The sequence below is a fragment of the Marmota monax genome, unplaced genomic scaffold (genome assembly GCF_021218885.2).
Source record: "Marmota monax isolate L192 unplaced genomic scaffold, Marmota_monax_Labrador192_F-V1.1 WCK01_AAM20220418_F8-fsc00077, whole genome shotgun sequence".
Taxonomy (NCBI): Eukaryota; Metazoa; Chordata; class Mammalia; order Rodentia; family Sciuridae; genus Marmota; species Marmota monax.
The window spans coordinates 224,509-243,931 of record NW_026694610.1 but is presented as its reverse complement, the minus strand read 5'-3'; the positions used below and the strand labels follow the sequence as shown (position 1 = coordinate 243,931).

The window sequence follows — 19,423 nt, the reverse complement described above, 5'->3', positions numbered from 1 at the left end:
TTGAAATACCATAGCATGTGTAAGACCCTGCGTTGAATCCCCAACATGACATCAATTACCTTCACATTTCTATTCTGCTCTTACCTAATGTCCAATTCTGTATATCACCTGGAATTATGCAACCAAAAAATCATAAATCTCAACACAGTAGTCTTTCTTGCTACTATGTGGCAAAAGGGACCAAATATGCTGTTCTGTTTGGATCAATCAAAAGACATTAGCCATCAAGCAGCCCAGATAAATGATTTCCAAAAATAATGACAGAAACATATGTGTGCCCTACAACTACATCAGCTCACTGCCTTAAGAGAGTTTCCAGGCCTTTGTACCAAGAGGAAAAACTAAGCAAACTCTCTTAAGTTAAAGAAACAGAGCTAAGAGTTTCAGAACAAGAATTACTGGAGGAAAAAAGCACTGTCTATAAAGAAAACTCTGGCGATCTAGCAAGGAGCCCTGTGAGTATTCAGTAGAATGGTCACTGATACTTGTGAGGAAATTACCCAAGGCTAGGAAAGAATAACTCAAAAGAATTAAAAGGGAAAAAAACTGAGTAATCACTTAGGTCAAGAAATAATAACTCTTACAGCCAGATTGAAAACCTCATGGGGCATTAAATGAGTATTTAGAGAAGACTTGACTCAGTGCAGAACAATTAGACTAAATATTTCTTTGATTCCACCTACCAAATCTTAAAAAGTAAAATAGTAAAGAATCCAACTGCTTGCAAATAACTAAACTGTATTTAGGACCAAAGCTTAAAGATTTTTAAGAACAATAAGAACAAAAAATGTTAAAGACTAACTTTATAATGTTTAGCGTTCATCTGAAAATTACCAGGTATGTTAAGAAGCAAAAAGTAGAATGAAAGCCTATCATTGAATGAGAACAGATTCCATTAAATACAATTATAAGAGATCATGAACAGGTAAATGTTAGTATTTTGTAATACCATTTTGATATAAATTTTATCTGTTTAAAAAATTGAGGGAGAAAATTATTAAGCCAATGATGTTAAATAATTCAATTATATTTGAGAAGTTGATAAGATTTTAAAACAACGCTTAAGGTAATTTAAGACCTATGGTAGTTTGCAAAGGCAAGATTAAGAATCATTAAAGAGCCAGGCACGGTGGCATATGCCTGTAATCCCAGAGGCTTTGGAGGCTGAGGCAAGAGGATCACAACTTCAAATCTAGCCTTAGCAAGGCCCTAAGCAACTTACAAGACCCCATTTCAAAATAAAAAATAAAAAATGGCTGGGCATGTGACTCAGTGGTTTAATCCCTGGTACCAACAAAAAGAGTCATTAAAGGCAGTGTGCAACTCATCTAGTAGACATATATAACCTAAACATTTCACATACAACACTGTCGAGCAGCAAACAAAACCTTTTACTAAACTGATAATATGGTTACTCATTTCTAATGCTCTCACAGAACTAATAGTTAAGAGGAGATATATTCCTCACAAATACTGCCTATTTTCTGGATACAAAATGATCACAGACCCTTTTATAAAATCATAAACTTGTTACAAAAATGAAATATTATATCTGAGTCCATTCATTCCACAAGTATTAACTGAATGCCTGTTATGACAAGGTACTACTTTAGGTACTAAGAATACATCAATGAATAAGACAGATCTCTCTTTAATGCATTTCACATAAAACAAAGAAAACTGACAACAATATAAAACCTATGCACACTATTTCAAAACTGACGGATCTTGACAAACCAACATCAGGTCAAACGTTTGTCAAATTAAGATGTTATCATTGTCAACACCAATCAAAATGAAACAACTCTTCTACTTTCCTCACCACCTTCTTCTTTAAATAATTAATTACCAAGAAACCCAAATAATGGATTTCAAAGCTTCTTTATAACATAGTTTCTGAAAGATAGAACATGTTTCCCCCAAATGCTATGTTACTTCCCAAACCAATGTAAAACATCATTAAATACATTTTAGACATATGAAATACTAACATTCATGTACTACAATGTTGCTATGAGGAATTTTAACATGAAATAGCATGTTAAAGTTCTACTATAATGAAATGAGAAATTTCTAGTTTCTCTTTTACTTGTTAAATCGTGAGTTGGCAAACTTTTTCTGTAAAGGGCCAGATCAAAAATATTTCAAATACTGCAGGTCATAAGGTCTCTGCTGCAACTATCTGACTGCTGTTGCACCAAAAAGCAAGTGTAGAAAACACATAAATGAATGAATGTAGCTATTAGTCGAGGATGCTATAAAGAAAGTACCACAGACTGAATGTCTTATAAACAACTGAAACTTATTTCTCACAGTTTTGGAAACTTCAAGTCTAGATCAGGGAATCAGGTTGGTGAAGTTCTGGTGATGCCATCTAGGTTGGAGACTTGTCAATGTGTCAAGTGCTCACAGTAGTGAGAGAGCTCTCTGAGGTCCCAAATTTTTATAGAGGCATTACTCTATTTGTGAGGGTTCCACTTTCATGATATAATTATCTCCCAAAGGCACAACCTCCTAATATCAACACACTGGAGGGTTAGGATTTCAAGTATTAATTTTGTAGGGATACATCTGGTCCACTGCAGTCTTTCAACAAAACAGACATAGAGCAAATCCTTATCTAAACAGTCAAAACTTATATCAGAAAGTGATTAAGCTAAAATCAGTGAGACTATTATATGGGAAATAGGAAAAACAGATGGTGGAGTAGCAAAAAGAAATGTAAGGAGAGATTTACCTGTCTTTATTTCTTCATATACGCACTTCGTGTTTCCAACTCAGCTTCTACAAAACTGTCTACTGATAATAGTGCTATATGAGAAGCATAAAGCCTATGGGAAGTAACCTAATTGAATGACAGTCTCTGAAGCTTTTAAACTGAGAAACTCATGGTTGAAGGAGGGAGAAAAGGGAAAATGAAAAGACTTGTAGGGAGTTGGCTAAGATGGCCAGCCACTCAAATGCAAGGAAGCAAAATATAAATGAACTTCTAAAATTATAGTGGTTCTTTTCCTCTTATCATGTAGCTCATAAATCCTATGTGTGTTGCTGATTAACTCCTCTGGAGATAATGAAATAACTGCAGTCAACTCTAAATATCCAGAGACTTCATATCTGGAATGGTAGAGTTAAATACAATCAATTTAAATCATCTTTGATGTGATTCTTATCTTTCTATCTAGGAGTTGTCTACTGATTGTGACACTGAACATTTTGGTGTTTTTTAGTAGAACAGTTAAAAAAATAATGTTGTATCATTACTTTCACATATTAACTACTGTATATGGTTAAAAAATGCAGATTTTGAAGAGAAACCATAATGTCAAGAAATATATTTTCTTGACAGTATTTTGTCTTGTTTTTTGAACTGAACACAGTTATAACCATAAGCAGTGCTGAATAGTGACACAGTTAATTACCTCTGAGCAATTGAAGGGTTTAGATATAAACAAGAATATTTACAAAGAAGTTAATTCTAGGTGGTTAAAAATCAGTGATACATTTTCATTCCTTAGATGGTTATATTTTCTAGGCTCTCTAAATGAACATGAGAAATACATCGAAAAAAATGACTGAAAAAAACTTAATTCAGATTCCATGGCCATGAATAGATTGAAATTAACTGCACATCTACATTGCTTTTGTAAGTAAAAGGGGAAGAAGCAATTTAAAATAATTCAAATATATATTTATATACTTTATAGTATGTACTACACACAAATCATGTTCTGCATGGCATGTATATAGTACAGAATAGAATATTATATATTAGCATCACCAAAAGTCTTATATATTTATGTTGAAGTTTATTTTCTAGAATGCTTCTAAATATAAGAGTAATTCTTTGGTAAAAAAAGAGTTTGGGGAAAAAAAGTTAAAAGAAAATATTAACAACTCCTGTGACAGCTACTTTTATGTGTCCATTTGACTGGATTAAGAAATGCCTAGAGAACTGGTAAATGATTATTTTGGAATGTGGATGTGAAGATGTTTCCATAGAAGACTGGCAGGTGAGTTAGAGTATACTAAGTAGGGAAGATTTGCCCTTCAGTGTGGGCTAGCAATATCCAGTTGGACAGGGACAGAACAAAAACAGAGGAAAGGTGAATTGATCTCTTTCCTGGAGCTGGGATACACTCTTTTTCCTGCTGTAGAACATTAAAAAAACCAGGCTCTTCAGCTTTTGGACTCCAGAACATATATCAGCGCCACCCCCACCCACCCCGGGAGCCATGCTATCCCTGCACCGCCAGCTTATATTCATTCTGCCATGGGTCTTCTTCCATAATTATTTGAGACAATCACCCTAATAAATCTCATCTCAAATCTCTCTACATATATCCTATTGGTTTTGTTTCTTTGAAGAACCCTGACTAGTACAATTACAATTCTTAGTTCTTTTACTAAATACGTATCAAAAATAACTACATCTAAAATTAACTATATTAAAAGGTTATCTAATCCTCTCCATAAACTTCTAATATGTGCAAACACTCGTTATCATCTACTCTAAAACTCACATGCTCAAGCTCCCACTATCAAGTGGTACATGTACCAAAAGTCATTTATGGTTGTTTCTATGTCTACTTATGCCAGGTGTATTTCTATTGAGATTACATGTTCAACTTACAACTTTTCAACTTAATCATGGTGTGAAAGCTACACATACTCAGTAGAAACCACACTTCAAATTTTAATCTTTCTCTGGGCTAGTGATATACACTATGATAACAATACTGGGCAGCAGTGATAGGAAGCTACAGCTTCTAGTCAGCTACCCAAACAGAATAAATAGCTCATTCTCCATACAGTATTACTTGCTAAGCTATAATGTTTGGTAAGTTACGTGTATTAAATGCTTCTTTGTTGTTGTTGTTGTTTTTTTTTTAATTGTTCCTTCTTTTGCTGTTGTTCTTGTTTACTTCTTTTTTGGGGGGTGGGGGTGGGTACTAGGGATTGACCTCAGGGGACTTGACCACTGAGCCACATCCCCAGCCCTATTCTGTATTTTACTTAGAGACAGGGTCTCACTGAGTTGCTTAGTGCCCTGCTTTTGCTGAGGCTGGCTTTGAACTCACCAGCCTCCTGCTTCAGCCTCCTGATCTGCTGGAATTATAGGAGTATACCACCGTGCCCGGCTCTTCTTTCCCTCTTTTACTAGGGATCAAACCTGGGATGTAAGCATCATAGGCAAGAATGCTATCAATGAGCAGCTGTATCTCCAGACTTAAGTGCACACTGACGTATGACATTTTCATCTTATGACAGGTTTATCGGGACATAATCTCAGCATAAATCAAGGAACATCTGTATTTGGTATAATCAAAGTGAAATTTTTTGCTATTTAAAACTATTAAGAAAATGAATCTAAGCCAGGAGTAGTGGCACATGCCTGTAATTCTAGCAACACAGAAAGCTGAGGCAGGAAGATCACAAGTGTTCGAGGTCAGCCTCAGGAACTTCCCAAGACCCTGTCTCAAATAGATAGATAGATAGTTAGATAGATAGATAAATGAATTAGGGATATAGTTCAATGGTAGAGTATCTCTGGGTTCAAACCCTAGTACAAAACAAAACTAAAAAAGAAAGAGAATACAATCCACAAAATTGGGAGGAAACCATTAGCAGTACATATATCTGACAAGACTTTAATAAAGAATACATATAAGTTGTCTATACATCAACATTACAATTTTAACTTAGTTAAAAATGGTCAAAATATTTGAACAGAAAAGATACAAATACAAAATTAGGTAAATGTGCCCAGGATATGTTATGAGAAAATATACCTAATGTCATTAATAAAAACTAATCAAAAATATAATGAGAAATGTAAAATTAAAACCACCAAGGTACCATCTGTAAGAATGATTAATATCAAAAATACAAACACCTCCAAATGTTAAAGAGGATGTGGGGCAACTAGAAGTTGTCCACACTATTGGAGGTGTATAAAATATTAGAACCACTGTACAGAGCTGTTGGCAACACACAGGCTATCTAAATTATGATCCAGCTATTTAATTATCAGAAATATATGTCCAAAAATACACTCATACAATATTTATAATAGCTTAATTCATAATAGCCCCAAACATGAAAAAACTGAAATATCCATTAACAGAAGTGTGGATACACAACGTATATTACACATACATATCAAAGTACCAATCAATAAGAAAAAACATACTGATACAATATGGATCAATCTCCAAAAATGTCAAAAAAAAAAAAAGAAGCCAGACAAAAGGGGTACATATTTTTCATTTAATTTACATGTAATTCTAATACAGGCAAAACTAATCTATGATAATAGAAATCAGACACTGATTGCTGGGTGATCAGTAATCAATTATAAATAGGTAGAAGGTTTTAGAGAAAGGGATGAAAATATTATTTTGTTTAGAGGTAGTGTTGACATGGTATATTTAAGTATCAAATGCATACTTAAATATAAACTTAAAACATGTACATTTTATTTTAATTATAGCTCAACAAAAAGTTAGCATTATAACCATAAAGCTCTTCCTATATCCATAAATACTACAGGTTGAGAATTCCTTATTCAAAATGCTTGGTACCAAATTGTAATGTATTCTGCGGTCGTATATAACAACTTAGAATAAAAAGATAAATTTTAAAAAAAGCTTGGTACCATAAGTGCTTTGATTTTCAGATTTTGGTGGTGGAGGGTGTGGAATATTTGCATACATTTAAAGAGATATCTTGGAGATGGGATACAAGTGTAAACGTGAAATTCACTTATGTTTCATATAGACCTTATTCCCATAGCCTGAAGATAATTTTATACATTTTTAATGCAATTGCATTTTGACAAGGACCTATGACATGAGGTCAGATGTGTAATTTTCCACTTGTGGTGTGATGATGATTGAAAATTTCAGATTTTGGAATATTTCAGATTTTTGGATTAGAAATATTCAACCTGTACAAGCAACACCAAAAATAAATTATTTTTTTTATTTTTAATAATATATATGCATACATACAGAGATATAGAAATACATACAGAAAACTATCAGGCTAAAACTATCATAAATAAACCATATTAATTCATCTGTACATTCATTTCCTGTTCAAGTTTCTGTGTATGTGTACTTATTCTCTCTCTCTTTCATACACACACACAAAAACACCACACACACGTGTATGTATATAAACATTTAATTTTAATATGACTTCCATGTCATACATTATAACTTGCAATTAACTATACTGTTAATATCTTTACCTATCCATCAATATACAATGAAAATTTATTTTTAAATAAACTTGAGTTCAAATACAGTAAATTAGTAATAAAAAACTGCTGGCATACAGATGCTATGTGGGAGTAATAGAAAGAACAAGAATTTTGGAATAAAAAAGAACTGCATTTAAATCTAGTTTCTTCATTTGCAAACCACATAGTCTCAACTAAATCACTTAACTTCACAGGCATTCATTTTCTCATATCTATACATTAAAAATATGTAGCTCCCTTAAAAATACTATAGCAAAATATAAAATGTAATTTACCCAGTGCCTAACCTATAACAGCTACTCAATAAATAGTAACTATAATTGAAAGTTTTTGTTTAGCAAGAACAATATTTATGGATCAATCATGTGAAAGTTATATGGTCAGACCAAGCAAATGCTTAACTCACTTTTGTTTAAATTAATGACTTTTTTATTATGGGATGATTTTTATGCACTACTTTCTTAATCCAAGATTTTCTCATTTTTAAAGGAAAAACAATAATTATCTCAGAGATATATTAATGATCAAACTAGATATTCCATATAGAATGAGTCTAACCATAAAGTACTACATAATCATTAAGAAATTATGACCCTCTCTTATATATGACATAAAATCATGTGAATGACATAAAATCTTTTGATAGGTAGTTAGACTTTATTTTGCTTAAATAAAACAATGATATACACAATTCTAAAATTGTTGTTAAACAATAAATTCTCAAACATAGCCCTAAGTAAACTTATTTTTTAGGTCATGCTCTTACAGATATGATACTTCGAAAAACAAGTATATAAATAATTTATATACATTTAATGATGCCAAACATGGTTAGTGAACATGCTATGATGTTGTCCTAAGTATTCTTAGAACATAATCCCCAATACCTCACGGTCACTTCTAAGACCTCTCAATTCTTAATCCTTTATTCCACCATTTATGTACCCTTTACTTACTTGTTTTTACTGATATGTATTAATTGTATGAATTAATGGAGTTCACTGTTAACATGCCCAATATATTCATATATTATGCATGTATTGATCATGTCCATCCTACCTTCTACCTTCTTGCCCTCTCCTCTCTTCCCCTTTTCTGTTCCTAATAGTCCCTCCTCTACTTTCAGATCATTGTTATATTTTTTTTTAAGTTTCCACATTAGAAAAAACATGTGATACTTGTCTTTCTGTATCTGACTGACGTATTCTGTTAGCATGATGATCTCCAGCTCCATCCATTTTCCTACAAATGACAAGATATCATTCTTTTTATGGGTGAATAATAATCCAATGTGTGTATCTATCACATTTTATTTATTACATTCATCAGTCAACAGGCATCTGAGCTGATTTTATATTTTGGTTTTTGTAAAAAATGCCACAATAAACATAGTTATGCAGGTGTCTCTTCTGTATGATGACTTCATTACCTTCAGATATATACCCAGAAGTGATGCAGTTCTATTTTTATTCTTTGAGGAACTTCCATACTGTTTTCCATAGCGACTACACTAATTTGCATTCCTACCAATAGTGTATAAGGGTTCCTTTTTCTCCATGTCCTTGACAGAATGTTATTTTTTGGTAACAGCCATTCTATCTGGGATGAGGTGGAATGTCAATGTAGTTTTGACTAGATATTGGGTTTTTTTCATATATTTTCTGGCCATGTTTACTTCGTTTTCTAAGTATCTATCTTATCTGTCCATTTTTAAAATTGTATTTCTTGTTTTTGTGTTGAGGTTTTTGAGTTCTTAAGTTCATAAGTAGTTGGCACAGATTTTCTCCTGTTCTATAGGTCGTCTCTTCACTTCCCTGTTTCTTTGGCTTTGAAGCTTTTTAATATGATATAATCCCATTTATCAATTATTGGTTTTGTTACCTGAGTTAGTAGAGTCCTGTCCAATAACTGGGCCAATATTTTAAAGTTTCAGGTCTTACATTAGGTCTTTGATCCATTTTGAGTTGATTTTTGTATAGGGTAAGAAAGGGTTTAGTTTCAGTTGTCTACATGTGGATATCCAGTTTTCCCAGAATGATCTGTTGAAGAACTTTCTTTTCTCCAGTGTGTTTTTGGCAACTTTGTCAAAAATCAATTGGCTGCAGATGTGTGATTTTATACTTGAATCATCTATTCTGCTCCACTGGTTTACATGCCTATTGTTTTGGCCAATGCTTTTGTTTTTGTTACCATGGTTCTGTGGTGTGTTTTAAAATAAGATGTTGTGATCCCATCAGCATTTTTTCTCAGGATTGCATTGTTTATTCACATTCAGAGTCTGTTGTCATTCAATGAGAATTTTAGGATTTTTTTTTTGAGTTCTGTAAAGAATGTTTTTGGTATAATGATGGGTATTGCACTGAATCTGTAGATTGCTTTGGGGAGTATAGCCATTTTACTTATTTTTTCCGTATTTTTTATCGGTGCATTATAACTATACATAATGATGGGACTTGTTGCATATCCATACATAGTATGGCCATTTTAGCAATATTGATCTGCCCAATCCATGATGAAGGAAAGTAACTTTCCACCTTTTAGTGTCTTCATTTTCTTTCTTCAGCATTTTGTAGTTTTCATTGTAGAGATCTCTCATACTCAGTTTATCCCTGGATATTGCATTATTTATTTATTTATATTTATTTATGTGGTTGCTATTTTGAATGATATTACTTTCCAGATTTCTTTCTCAGAAATTTCATTATTGGTCTATAGAAAAGAAACAGTTATGTAAATTTTGTATCCTGCTACTTTACTGAATTTGCTTATGAGTTCTAAAAGTCTTCTGGTAGAATCTTTAGGATTTTGTATTTATAGAATTAGCAGCAAACAGGAATAATGTAACTTCTTTCTTATTTGTATACCTTTTATTCTTTCTCTTCCTATTTTCGCTGGCTAAAATACCTAATATCATATTGAATGAGAGTGGTCAGAGTGGACACCCTTGTCTTTTTCCTGATCTTATAGGAAATATTTAAAGTTTCTCCCTATTAAATGTGATGTTGGCTTTAGGTTTATCATATACAGCCTTTATGATGTTGAGATATGATTCTTCTATATCAAATTTATTCAGGACTTTTATCATGAAAAAATGTAGAATCACATCAAAGGCTTTTTCTGCATCTACTAAGATAATCATGTGATTTTCATCCTTGGTTCTATTAGGGTGCTGTGTTATGATTATTGATTTATATATGTTGAAACTTCCTTGCTTGTATCCCTGGAATAAAAACAAACAAGTCATGGTGTATAATTCTGTAAAATGTGCTGATAAATTTGATTTGCAAGTATTTTATTGAGAATTTTTGCATCATATTCATCAGGGATATCTCTAAGTTCTTTTATTGTTGTGCCTTATCTGCATTTTTCTTACCTAAATTCTCATTATTTTGTGACATGTGGTATATAGTAGAGCATTATCTGTGTATGTCTGTTTAGCCCTATATATCCAATGTTTTCACTCCAAAAATGAGAAAGTAGAAAATTAGGTGAACCTTTATAACATAAACCAAATGAGACAGTTAGAAACTAGGTGAGCATTTACAATATAAACCAAGATTTTTTAAGGGTTTTAAGTTCCATGAGGGCAAGAACAACATTTTGTTTATAACTATATCCCAAGAGCCTAGTACCCTCCACCACATAATAGGCTTTCAAAAATTATTTTTCTATGTTAAAGAATAAAATATGTAAGTGAATAAATTGTTTTTAAGAAAGATTAGGTTGTTCCTGCTAAAAGTATTCTAGAAGAAAGAAGCCTAACTATTTTTTATTGAGCAGGAACTGTTATGTCTGATTACGTACTAATTCTACAAAAGATGTCTTATTGCTTCCAGTAAGCTTATGAAGCAAAGTAGCAAGAGGACAGGAAGAAGAAAAAAAATTTATGAAAGGAATGTATGGAGAAGGGGTGACATACAGCATACCAGGCAGCAGGGACCTAAGTAAAAATAAGTTTTAGTTTCTTCCATTATCTCCATTCCTCAAAGTTTCATATACTCATGAGCTCTTTCTCATTAAAATCTTTAATGTTTTTTTGAAGGACTAGAGACTGACCAGAATCATAAAGCAAGTTTTTAATTCTATCTCCACTTAATTATCTCTATCAATAATTGTTCAAAAACAGTTTTACAGTAAATCACTTACCAAGTTTTTCAACAGAGGCCTTAATGTGGCAGGAAAAAAAAAGGCAATTGTAAACTCTTAGTGGATACATGTCCTTTAAGACATTTTCTACCTATGGGAAAACTTCTCCTTAAAAGTTATCTGAGTTTTTTTTTCTTCCTAATATTCCATCTTCTGTTTTCCAAAGAGTTGAGTTGTTTACCCCTTTCCAAATTCCCTGACTTCTCCTCCTTCATTTTACCACATTTCAATTTCTCTTTTATCTCACATATAAATTATGGCAAAAGTGGCGAAATGAATCCCAAGTGATTACAGTGTCTTTCCTTCATTTCACCCAGTCTCCAAGCCATTGCGAGATTAACTTTTATCACTCTGCCTTCCTTAAAATTTTCTATGAAATAGTCTGAGAAATCTGGAATAGAAGTAGAATGATTTGTGAGTACACATGAACAAATGCTACATAACATGCTAGAAAAGTTGAATATGTACAATAATTTATTATAGCAAAATTAAACAACCACATAAATCTGAAATGTAATTATGTCTTTAATATTATCTATGATTACTCTACAGAGACATAAATGACTAAAGACATATGGATATTAATATAGTTGGGATTACCTTTATAAAAGCCAAGGGCAAAATCATCTCCTCCACCAGCAGACAATGAGAGTACATATCTTATCCTTATCCATAGGAGCAAAGGCTGAGGAGACATTGCTTTAAACTAGCATTTCTGGAATTCTAATAATTATTATTTCAAAGAGTTATATACTTTAGTAGGGAAAGAATCTATCCCAATGATAGCATCTTGAAGGCCTTCTAGATTATGATAAAATATCTCTAATAAAAGTAAAAACTTTCCAGGAAAGTCTAATCCGTTTTTGGATAGAGTAATAAAACACTTTTTCTTTTACATATGTCAAAATTTACCCCCTTTGTAATTTGTATGTACTTATTCATGTGTAACCATCACGTAGAGCAATTCACATACAAAAAAAAAAATTCCTTTCAACCACTGTAGTAGCAATAACCCTTTAATCATTCACATTTTAAATGTAAATATAATAATGGGAATTAGCAAAAAAATCTATAAATCAATGATAACTGCAAGTAAACCAGTTTAATTGGGTTATATTTCTGATTATGAGGAAACTGAACATGGAAATGGTTCCTGGTTTCATATGTAGAGAGCCTGCAAGTCATCACACTATTCTAAGAACAAGTAAAAAGCCCAAAAGACTGAAAAATCAATAACTTTTCTTGGATTCATAACAGAAGTACAGGCACAGGACAAAAGATCAGATGCCCAAACTATCACCTACTAAGATCAGAAAGTAATACAAAGAATTACATCTTAAATAAAGCAAAAGATGCATGAATGAAAACCATTGTGGGAATAATTGAAGTTGAATGAAAACATCAACTGATGGGCTGCTGGAACAACAGTGTAGACAACAGAATTAAAAATGCCAGGGGGACCCAGGTTTGGGGGGGGGGGGGGGGTTGGGCTGTCACACTTTTAAGAGTTTTACCTCTGGCAGCTTGACCAATTCTCAGAGTAAATACTAAAGACAAATCCTCTTTTGCTTCCAGCAGAGAGAGTAGAAAATGAACCATTTTCAAATAGGTCAAAGTGTTCTTCTTAGCAAGGCCAGACCTCAGGAGAAACTGCTTAATGACAGCCTAATCTGCCAGGGTTTTATTACAACCCATGTGACATGGGAGAAGGGAAATCCCCAACTCTAGCCAGTTCTAGACTTTCATGAGAAAAAGGAAACATCTAACTCCATCCTACTATAGCCATCCTGCCTCACCAAAGGGAAAAATAAGAAAACAACAACAACAAAAACCCCTAAGAAATGTTTGAAGTTCATAATCCAAAGGTACAAACTTACTAAAAGATGGACACCTAATTACAGGACCATAGGATACTGCCTCTTTTCCAGCCCCTTACCATTGCATTACTAAAGGCCTATTCACAGCAATTCCTTGCCTATGTGTCAAAAAACAAGCAAACAAACAAACAAAAACCCTTAGGCCTAATAGGGCACACCTGTAATCTCAGCTGCTTAAGAGGCTAATCAAGAGAAGAGCGAGTTTGAAGTCAGCAATGGCAACTTAGAGGGAGCCTGTCTCAACTACAATAAATTTTTTTAAAAGGGCTAGATACAGCTCAGTGGTAGAGCACTTGCCTGTGATGCACAAGGCCCCAAGTTCAAGAAAGAGATGGGGGAGAGGAGGTGAAAGGGAGGAAGAAAGGAAGAAATAAATAAATTCAAGGCATACTAAAAAGAAAAAAAAAAAACAAACATGGTTTGAAAAGAGCACATAAGAAAACAAACAGCAGAACCAGATAGGCAAAACTGCTGGAAATATCAAACTGGGAATGTAAAACAACTATGATTAATATACTAAGGGCACTAATGGAAAAGGCATGTAGCATGCAAGTACAGACGGGCAATGTAAGCCAAGAGATGAAAATTCTAAGAATTTACTAAGAAGAAATACTAGTGGTCTATGTAGAGCTCAGTGGCAGAGTGCCTGCCTAGCATGTATGGGCCCGAGTTCAATCCCCAATACATCCACAAAGAAAAAGAAATATTAGAGATCAAAAGTAGTGTAACATATACAGGCGTGGTGGCTCATGCCTGTAATCCCAGCAGCTCAGGAAGCTGAGGTAGGAGGATGGCGAGTTCAAAGTCAGCATCTGCAAAAGCAAGGCACTAAGCAACTCAGTGAGACCCTGTCTCTAAATAAAATACAAAATAGAACTGGGGATGTGACCCAGTGGTCAAGTGCCCCTAAGTTCAATCCTAGTACCCCCACAAAACAAATAAAAATAAATAAACCAAAAATACTGTAACATAATAATGTCTTTGATAGACTTATTAGTAGACTAGACACAGCTGCTCCCAAATTGAAAGGCAGAGAGAACAAAGACTGACTGAAGCAGAAAAGAATATCCAAAGTCTATGTGACAATCACATAAAGTATAATAAACTGAGCATGGTGGGGCATACCTGTAATTTCAGCTACTTGGTAGGCTGGGGCAGAAAAAATTTCAAGACCAGAATTATTAACTTAGCAAAACTCTGTCTCAAAAGAAAAAATCTAAAAAGGGCTGGGAGTGTAACTCAGTGGTAGAAAGCACTCCTAGGCTCAATCCCCAGGTTCACAAAACAAAATAAAAAGTGTAACATAAATCTAATTACTATACCAGGAAAAGAAAGGAACAAAAGCAACACTTGAAACAGCAATGACTAACAATTTCCTCAAAATTAATGTCAAGCATAAACCATGGATCCAGCTTAGGGAACACCAAGTGAACAAGTGCCCAAAAAACTACACCTAATTGTATAATTTCCAAAACACAGTAAATCCAAGGTGAGGGGAAAAAAATCCAAAAAGTAGTCAGAGGAAAGAACACGTTATCTAGAGGAAAAAAAGGGCAAGAATTACATCTTTCTTATCCTAAAAAAAGCATGCAAACAGAAAGAAAATGCAGTGAATATTTAAAAGTGTTAAGAGGAAAAACTGCTGGGCTGGGGATGTGGCTCAAGCGGTAGCGCGCTCGCCTGGCATGCGTGCGGCCCAGGTTCGATCCTCAGCACCACATATAAAGATGTTGTGTCAGCCGAAAACTAAAAAATAAATATTAAAAAAAAAATTCTCTCTCTTTAAAAAAAAAAAAAGAGGAAAAACTGCTGACCCAGAATTCTTTTTTTTTCCAATTCTTTTTTTAATTTATGTAATTTTTTTATTAATATGACAACAGAATGCATTACAATTCTTATTACATATATAGAGCACAATTTTTCATATCTCTGGTTTTATACATGGTATATTCACACCAACTCGTGTCTTCATACATGTACTTTGGATAATAATGATCATCACATTCCACCATCATTAATTACCCCATGTCCCCTCCCTTCTCCTCCCACTCCTCTTCCCTATCTAGAGCTCATCTATTCCTCCCATGCTCCCTCTCCCTATCCCACTATGAATCAGCCTCATTATATCAAAGAAAACATTCAGCATTTGGTTTTTTGGGATTGGCTAACTTCACTTAACATTATCTTCTCTAACTCCATCCATTTACCTGCAAATGCCATGATTTTATTCTCTTTTATTGCTGAGTAATATTCCAATGTGTATATATGCCACATTTTTTTATCCATTCATCCATTGAAGGACATCTAGGTTGGTTCCACAGTTTAGCTATTGTGAACTGTGCTGCTATAAACACTGATGTGGCTGTGTCCCTGTAGTACACTGTTTTTAAGTCCTTTGGGTATAGACCAAGGAGAGGGGCAGCTGACACAGAATTCTTTACCCTGTAAAATTATCCTTCAACAATAAAGCAGAAATAAAGACATACATCAGCAAAAACTGAAGTTGTTGCCAGTAGACTGGCCTTGCAAGAAATGTTAAAAGAAGATCTTTAAAAGAGGATAATAATATAGGTCAGAAACAAATTTTGATAAGGAAAAGAAGGGCATCAAAGAAGAAATGATGAAGGTAAAATAAAAACAATGTTTTCAGAGGGCTGTTTTAGAAGAATAAGGAAATGATTTAGATATAGGCAGGGCAAAATGAGCAGCAAGATGAACTTGATCCCTTTAACCTAGCATAGCCTTTGTTTATCTACCCAACTTGGGCAAAAATCCTTAGAAGGATTTTATAAGTGCTCAAACTAGATGTGTTCTGATCTACAAGTTCCCATGACACATACTTCATAATACTATATAGCACTTATGATATGGTACATACAACTGATTTATCAGGGTTTGAATCTGCATCTATTATACCACTGCAGTGGTAGGAAGAGGAGTGGCAACTTCTCAGGATCTGTAACATTAAGATTGTCATCCAAGTGACCCACAGGTTCAAACCTCTTTTCCTCCCAATCAATTCTGGAGTATGTATTTTACATTTTTCTCTTTCTGTTTACATGAGAATATATTTTCCTTTCTATGATTCCAAAAGATTGCTCATTTTGAATGATTTTAAGGGGGAAAGCATATATATCAATGGAATAAAAAAAGAACCTGTTGAAAGTTTATCATTTGTACCTTTGGATAAATTAAACAATATCTCAAAGCTCACTATTATAACTGTTTTAAATTCTATCAACAAAAAACACATCTTTAATTGTTTTATTATGAGCATGTTATTACAGATTGTCAGCTGTCAAAGAATAATCTAGATATAGAATACTAAAAATTAAGAAAGTGAGCTAAAATTAATGATTCATTTTAACAGACCTACTAAAAGCTGTATGAATATATAATCTTAATAAGAGACTATATATTTTAATTAATTAAACTATTTTGAACATATTATAAATTAAACTAATACAAATAACTTAAAATTGAACTTTAAACGATGGACTATTCCTTCCCCAAGTTTATAAAGAAAATTGCTACAGTCACATTATCAATATAGGAAAAAACAAGGGTCTTTTTTTTTCCTGCCAATTTTATTACTCATCCAATTCTTTTGAGGGAGTGGTAGTACTGGGGATTAAACCCAGGTCTTCACAGATGCTAGAAATGTGCTCTACTATGAGTTACACACAGCCACTTATGTAATTTTTTTAAATAAATATACTCTATAAAGGACAGTTATTATCTATCATACTAACCCTAGAAATAGATTTTCATACCTACATGTATATTTGATTCCTGTTTTATTGAGTCATACATTTTAGGACTCATCATGTGCAATATACTATTCTGTTAGGTGAGGAACAATATTAAATATAGGAGATGGTCTCAGCCCTGGATATCAACATTAATTGGGGAAATATGAGGGACATAAACAATATATAATAACAATATAATATTACTATAGTAATAATACTAATATAAAGTAACAAAATAAAAATAGCATATTGATGATGCCTCACCAGACTATAAGACAAGTGATGACAGAAACCTGTCTGTTCACAGATACATCCAGAACCTCTGGCACAATGCCAGGCACATGATAGGTTCTCAATAAACAATAGTTTAAAAGAAAGATTGAAAAAAAATAGTTGAGAAAAAACATTATTTGGACATACTTAGTGCTGGATGTTATTCTTGACAAATAAGTCTTGTGGCATATAAAATGTGAGGAGTACACACATTGACATGGATATAAGAAAAAACATGGTACTTTTCTCAATTCAATGAACAGCAAGAAATTCTATATTTCCTCAAAATGGTAAAACAAATCCATATGCTAAGGACCTTCTAAAATATGCTCAGAAACTTCACCATCTTTGGGCAATGTGTAATTATTAAGGAAGAAATTTATACATATGAATAACAAAAGCAATTCTGTCTTTTATAAACAACTTTCAAGAAAGGAGCATAGGAAAAGAGAAAGGCAAGTTTAAATAAAAGCTATAAAAATCTCTAAAGCAAGAAACTTCATCAATAATGGATTGGAAAATTGAAAAAAAAAAAAAACAGTAGAATCAAGAATAAATCCAAAATTTCTGGATTGGGTAAAATGATTCTGTGTACTGACAGAAAATCACAGACCAGGTACATATAGATTTTAAGGAAATTCCTACTTTAGTAGTAAGCATACACATCCAAAACAAATAACAAAACCTTGCATACACAACAAAAACAAATAACAAAACCTTGTTGTATGTTAAAATGATGGGACAAAATAGTTATTTTGATTATGCATCAAAACATACATACCATCAGTTTTCAAACTTATGTTCTTAAAAATAAATAGATTATGACAAAAAAATATCAATCTCTGAGTTAAGTATCCTAGAAAATTGTCCATAGTAATGTGTATTTAAAGGAAGCACCCCAGTGATTCTTGTGCATACTCAAATTTGAAACATGTTTAAAAGACGACCAAAATGTCATGCAACTATATTGTTATCCCTTTGGATCATTTGAGCTGAAGAAGTGAGAAGCTATTCTAAGAAATATCATTCCACATCATCTTCAAATGTTACAATGCAAACAAACAAAACCCACTGACACAAAAATTGTAATTACTAATATAAATAGAAACCCTACGATATTGCGCTAGTATTTTTATATAAATAACCTCTTAAAACCTGATTATCCACTGTAAAATTAAGAACGATTAATACTGTTCCCATCTTGAGAATGAAGTTTAGTCACATTAGTTCACTGCCTAAAGTCATACAAATATCAGGAGTAACAATGAGATTTTTATCTGAGCAGTATGACTCCAAATCATACCAGTTTGTAATTATGCACTCATTTATATGATTGTTGGACATTTGTGATGGTTAATCTGAATTAACCAACTTGAGTGGATTAAGAGATACTTAGGTATCTCAATAAGGGTGTTTCTAGGAATGACTGGCATGTGAGACAGCAAACAGAAGTGGAGACCCATCCTAAAAGCACAGTGCACCAGACTGGGGGCTTGAATGAGAGAACAAAGTTGGAAGAATAAGGAAGCAGCAGCAAGCAGATGGTATTGTGATTGCAAGAGGATATCAGATGCTAGCTCCTTCACTTTTCTAAAGCAAACTCTGACCAGTGACTCTCCAGGAGGTTACCAAGCCTTCCATCAGGACTGGGGTGACATCATTGATCCTTCTTGCTCTGAGGCTCTAGTTTCTCGGACTGAGCTGGTTCCTCCAGCTCTCTAACCTCCAATGGCCACTGTGGGACTATCCAGCTTCTGGTTGTGTAAGCCAATCTAATAAATCCCCTTTTTATAAACACACACACACACACACACACACACACACAAACACACACACACATACACACCACCCTGTTATTTCTGTTTCTTTAGAAAACCCTGACTACAACATTTATCTTGTTACATTAAAAATCTACTTTAGTTCACCACTTCATTGTCCTACTAATACCTAAACAGCAGAGTGTGGTTCATGCCTGCCTATTGTCTTAGATACTCAAGAGACCAAGACACAGGAAATCTTGAACCCAACAGTTTGAGACCAGCCTAGGCAACATAGGCAACAATCTCATCTTAAAAACAAAACAAACTAGGCTGGCAATGTGGCTCAGTGGT

The 19,423-nt window shown here is 33.4% G+C and overlaps 1 protein-coding gene across 3 annotated transcripts in view; it reads right to left on the bottom strand.

The window, feature by feature from the left end:
- Rictor (RPTOR independent companion of MTOR complex 2) overlaps positions 1 to 19,423 on the bottom strand; it is a 116,819-nt gene that overhangs the window by 75,922 nt on the left and 21,474 nt on the right. The window lies entirely within an intron of this gene.